Genomic DNA, 6,390 nt, shown 5'->3' on the forward strand with positions numbered 1-6,390 from the left:
CTCCTGACTTCAACTCAGCCATCAAAAAAATATGTCCTTACGTGCAATCCAACGTGCAGTGGAGGAGGAAAGGCACATGTAAATACATGTATTTACATATATGTGAAACATGTCTATGAATCAGGAGTGAATATAAGCTGCAGACGTCCTCTGGCTCCCTGCTTTGAAGTCTCATGAAATACACAATTCAGTGGAGTCTCAAAGACTCTATCTCTCATGCCAATTTTTCTTCTTCATGTAAATTATTTAAAACTGAGAAGAGAAGAAGAAATATAAATGAAGTTTCTATGCAATGATTCTCCCTTTCAAAGTACACAAAAAAACAATAAACATCATTTTCCACAGAGGCCATATCAAGAAGAAGATGCTGCGTGTGCTGAAAGACCCCTTACTACTTATATGGAAAAATTTAACAGTCTCATTCCTTGGGCTCTACTGATGTTTGTGTGGCATGGGGCCAGAAGCAAGTCAGGGCAGAAAGAGAATCAAAAAATTTCTATTTTCTCTGCTGTGCTAAAAACAGACTCAAGTACAGCATCCTCTCCCAAAAGCAGTATCTTGAATTAATTTAGAATTAGAAGTTCTGAAGCAGTGTTTATTCTGTTGTTCAGTGAATATCTGTGTGTAACTGGTAGATGCCGTGAGCAAGAGTCCTCTGAGTCCCAAAGAAGCCAGACAGCATTGTCCAGACTGTACCAGGGCAGAACTAAGCAGGAAAAGGAACAGAGGCAGCATGCAATCCCCCGCCCCCCGCCCGCTCTACCTGTCAACCCCTGGCACCCTCTACACTGCATTCAGGATGATTAAGGCCTGTGACAGTCGCAAGGCAGAATAAAGGAGCATCCCAAAGCCAGTGAGAATGCAAATGGCAGAGTGCCAAAAGTGAGAGAAACCACACAGTCGTCTTCAAGAAGCTGAAGGGGTGGGTTTGGGGAAGACTGAGATTCTAAAGCTAAACACCCAAATTCAGCTCCAGCTTATTTTAAGATCTTTACTTCGAATGATGGGGAGAGAGTGTTAATATTTATTTATGACGAGCACATGTATTATATTATGGTCTTCCTCCAAGGCCACCTGAAGGTGAACATTTGAGAGGGGTCTTCTCCTACATAAAAGGAAGTTATCCCAAGAACAACACACCTTGGTTTGACAGTGACTCCATCTTCTCAGAGCACTTTGTGAAGGGTTGAGATTTCCAAGGTGCAGTAGCTAGATGGGAAGTGTTTCCAGAGCCTCTTGGAATTTGCTAAAGAGAGATAAGGGGGTCACCAGAGGCCACAGACACATTGTGTAAGCTCTCTCTTTATGCATATTTTGTAGACATGGATAGTAAAAACTGGAGATGTTACAGTTCTGTTAGCTCTTGGCTCCCAAGAGACAGAGACTGGCCAAGACGCAGGTAAACAAAATACCAGCTGAAGACTCCTCTGCAAGAATGTTTCAGAATATTGTACCTGGATTTTGGCTCCAAGCCACCACAAACAAAGAATGTGGGCCCCTTGGCACTGAAACAAGAATATCCGTGGGAGATATCAGGGGAGTCAATGGCTTAGGGGGCCGATAATAGGACATGTTTTGCCTCTTATCTTCTGACTCACATTAAATCCAGGTGGAAAGTGACTAAAAATGGCCACCTTATTGTGGCCTCTGGGTTGGGTAGTTTCTACTCAGGTCTTGGTAAACAAGAATCCACCTCCCTCCAACAAAAGGCCCAAAAGAGAAACTTGGACCAAAAATCTAGCAGATTTGCCAAGAATTCAATGAGCCATAATTTAAAAAAAAAAAAAAAGAAAAAAGAAAGAAGGAAGGATGGAAAAAAGAAAAAGATAATAATAAAAATAAAAGGAAAAATAAACAGTGGGTAATGCAATTCTTCTCACTACCAGGTGTTTTAGAAACTGGCACAAAGGCAATTCTTGTGGGAAACTCACGTGCAGTCTTTCATATAGAAGGACTTATGTATAGAAGAGTTTGTGTATAAAAGCAGCCAGGTAAGTGATCTCAAAGTCACTTACTGGTTTTCTAAATTATGACATAGAGGACATCTCAGCCTCAAGTTTCTTAGGCAGAAAGAGACAAGATGCATTTACTCAACACCTGCCAGATACACTGAAGTCTCGTGACTATCTTGCCCAGAAACTTTTCCTTCACCTCCAGTGATCAAAACTACCACCATCCTTGCTCATTCTCAGTCTCAGCTACATTGCCATTTGGAGCTGGGTAAGTCTTTGCATCTGTTCAGTGTGTCATTGAGCAGCGCTCCTGCCCTACCCACCAGATACCTGTGGCAGCTCCATCTTTCCTCCAACTGTGACAACCCCACTATGTCTCTAGGCATTGCCAAATATCCAGCTGGGAGGGTATAAAACTGCCCCGGGTTTGGAAGCATCACTCTCAGAGAGCCAAATAAGACAGCGGAAAGATCATGAGCTCTGGAGCCAGCAAACTTGGCTGTAGATCCTCTCCACACTTCCTCCCGTGCGACGTGGGCAAGCTACTGCCCACCTAAAGCCTCAGTGTCCTTGTCTGAGTCACCACTAACCTCCTGGGGTATTGAGAGGGTTAAATGAGTTATAGCAAGGCATGGAGTAGGTTTTCAGTTTCTAGCTTGCCCTCTTCCTACTTTGGGACTCTGTCACATTAAGACCTTTTAAATAATTTCAAATATTCTCATCTCTGCTCTCTGTAAAATTCTAATTCTTTTTCTAGCATGCCTTCTTGGTGCAGTCACTTAGCTAAAATCAAAAGCCATGAGAAACCTTAGGTTTCTACCAACTAGCTAAATATACTTGGATGAGTTATTCATTTTACCCCTATCCCTTCTCTTTTTGATTCTGTGGTGTTAAACCAGCAGTAGCATCTTGGTATCTACAAAACTGAGCAATGTTATATGACTCCCCAGCTCAGAAGCCTGACCTGGCCCCACTACTGCTTGTGAGTCATGGAAAACGTGGGATTGCAGACTCCCTCTGCTTTATTCAATCAAGTTCCTATCTTATTAAATTGATTCTCAGACATGCCTGTGCATTAAGATGTCTTGTGAAGATTTGCAAAACAGAGACTCAACACATCACCTCCAGAGACTTTTCGTTTAATAGGTTCAAAGCAGCCCACGAGCAGCCAACTCTAAAAACAAAATAGTCAAAAATCACCTTCTTAGATGATGCTAATATGTATCCAAAATGAAGGTCCACAGTCTTAAATTCAGACTCTCAGACCCACCTACTTACCATTTCTAACTCATGACTGGTCCCTTCTTCCCTCCAAAACTTTGTCCCCACCTGAACTGCATCCCTGACTACCTTTTCTCAGATCATCAGTGACCTCTCTTCTCAGTCAAAACTACCTCCCATTGGGAAGGTCACCCTTTCTCTTCCTGTACCTAAACAAATTCTTGGGACACTCATGAAAATGAAATTTATGTGGAAGTAAGAATAACCAAAAGTGGACAATGTTATCCTTCAGAGGAGAATGAAGTTTTTTAGAACTTCTACAAAGAACAGCAGGACTCTCAACAATCAGTTTGAACTCTTCTTGCTTTGTAGATGTCAAAGACATTTTATGGGTCACACAAGAGGACAACACTGTTAAATTTGCAAACACCTCCACGGTTCAACATCAGCCCACCTCTGTTACAACACCTGCTTCTAAATATCAATTTTGAGCTCTCTAAATAGTAAGCCACCGCTAAAGAATGTTTTCTTATCCTTAACAATATTTGAAGAATTATATTCTGAACTACACTTCAAAATCTGTTTTGAACAACAGCAATGTATCTGAACCAGTGTGTTTTCCAAATTGATGACTCTGTTGGGAATATTTATTTGAATAAACAAATGACGATACATTTGCTTTGTAAAAAGTTGTCATTTGAACAACATCCTAATACTTGCAAATGTAACCTTAATCATTGTTGCTAGCTTAAAGGCTGTTTGATTGGAACAGTAGTTCTCAGAGGATTTTTATAAATGTCTGGGAATACCTGACTTGTCACAATTTGGAGGAGTATGGAGAGGGAGAGAAGAGAGCACTACTTAGCACCAACAGCCAATGAGAAAGCCTCCTGTAGAGAGTTCTTAACAAATAATTGTTAGGCCAAAAATTTAAAAAAAAAAAAAAACCAATAGTATCACTGTTGCAAACACCAATTAGATGTTTCTCTGGCTTCTTGACATGTTTCTTGTGCAATTTTGTCTGTCTCTTCTCTTTTTAGTATAGTGTAGTTGTGGTTATTGTTTTGGTTTTGTTTGTGAGTCTTTTGTTGTTTTTGTTTGTTTGGGGTGTGTTGTTTGTTTGAGACAGGATCTTGGGTGCCTCTGGCTGATCTGGAACTCAATATGCAGCCTAGGACCTTGAGCTACCATACTATCTCAGCCTCCTAAGTGCTAGGTTACATACACCACCATATGGAGTTTATGTGGTGCTAGTGCATGCTGGGTAAACACTGTAACGACTAAGCAGTATCTCTCCATTTCCAGTCTAGACCTTTACTTCCTTTTTCTTTGTTGTTTTTGGAGTGTGGTTTATTCTGTTTTATTTTCAGAGGTGTTTGGGTTTTTTGTTTTGTTTTGTTTGTTTGTTTGTTTGTTTTTGTTTTTTGAGACAAGATATCACTTTGTAGCCAGGATGACCTGGAACTTATAGCAATCCTCCTGTCTCAGGCCCTATCTACTTGGGTAGAAATCTCAGTTCTGTCCTGTAATAGTTGTGTGACTTGAAACAATTTATTTAATGATTCTGTGCTTCATCTTTGAAATAGAAATAACAGTAATAATAGTATTATTATTAATAGTATATTTCACTCATAGTATTTTTGTGAAATAGCTATGATTAATGCATAACATAATAATAAGTGTGTGATAATTATTAGCTGTCTTTATAGCTATTACCATTGTCACTTTAAATAAACATTATAACTTGAAGTGCTGCACAGTGGCAGACAGTGCAAAGCTGATGAGGTATTAGAACCCCCTGGGGGGGGGGGGTTCAAGAGAAAAATGCGATGGCTCAGTGGGTAAAGGTGCTTTCCTCCAAGCCTGATGACCACAGTTCAATTCCCAGGACCCACAGAGTGGAGGGGACAGTAAACTCCCACAAGACATCCTTGGACCTCCACACATATCATATGGCATACATGTGCTCACACATACATACACAGATACAGATATAAATAAACGTAATTTTTTAAAAATTCTCAGGCTTACACTTCAGACCAACTGAATCAGAATTCCTAGAGATACAACTCAGATATTGGTATTTCCCTCAAATTCTCCGAATGATTTGGGCTTGTAGTTCTAATGATGCCGACTGCATTAAAATGACTAAGGTAGACAAGGTAGACTACGTTGGAGAGCGCTGTACAAGACTGCATATTATACAAAGAAGCACATAACTAAAAAGAAGTCACACAGGGAATGATCTTGAAAATAAGGAATAAATTTTTGATGTATGGAGATATGGAGATAAAATATAACATTCTATTTTCTCATGAGTTTAACACTATAATCTATTTACTAATCTAATATACAAAATGCTATGGAAATGAGAAGGGGGAAAATCCCTGAAATTTAGCATTGTAAGAAAATAATAATAAAGTCATTTGTATAGCATCTGGTGAGAATAGTAAAGAAGACCTTAGAGAAATCTGGGAATATAAACACGACCAAAACCAAGAATTTAAGGCTAGAGAAAGTGACATTGAATAGAATATTCTTTAATCTATTTTCTGCTTTTTTACCAAAATACTTAAGAATGGGTATTTTATAAAGAAAATACATTTGTTTGGCTCACAGTTTTAAAAACTCAAGGGCTAAGATCCACCACCCCGCTCTGTCAGCTTCGATAAAGATTCTTTTGATTATGTCACAGCAAAGGACACTGGTTCTCAACCTTCCTAGCAATGCCACCCTTTAATACACTTTCTCATGTTGTGGTGACTCCCGGCCATAAAATTATTTTCATTGCTATTTCATGACTTGTAACTATGCTACTGTTGTGAACTGTAATTTAAATATCTGTGTTTCCTAGTGGTCTTAAGCAAACCCTTAAGGCCCCCAAAGGGGTCGAGACTCACAGATTGAGAACCACCTGCAGGGATGCTGGCTTCTTAGAAAGAGGTTGTGGGAGAAAGATAATCTGTCTATACAGATAGGTAGAAACTGCAGAGGAGTCCATCCTGTGGTAAAAGCTCGCTCTCATGAGAACCAGGAAAGCAATACTAGCCTTCTAAGGTTCTTCCTGCAACAGTTGCCTTCCAGTGGGTCCTGCTTCCTAAAGATACCACCACGTCAACACTGCCACACTGAGAGCCAAGATTCTAACACATGATCCTTTGGAAAACACACTCAGACCATATCCAAACCACGACTAAAAGATTTTCAAAATTAAGAA

Source organism: Grammomys surdaster, unplaced genomic scaffold (assembly GCF_004785775.1).
Source record: "Grammomys surdaster isolate TR1022 unplaced genomic scaffold, NIH_TR_1.0 99, whole genome shotgun sequence".
Lineage (NCBI taxonomy): Eukaryota > Metazoa > Chordata > Mammalia > Rodentia > Muridae > Grammomys > Grammomys surdaster.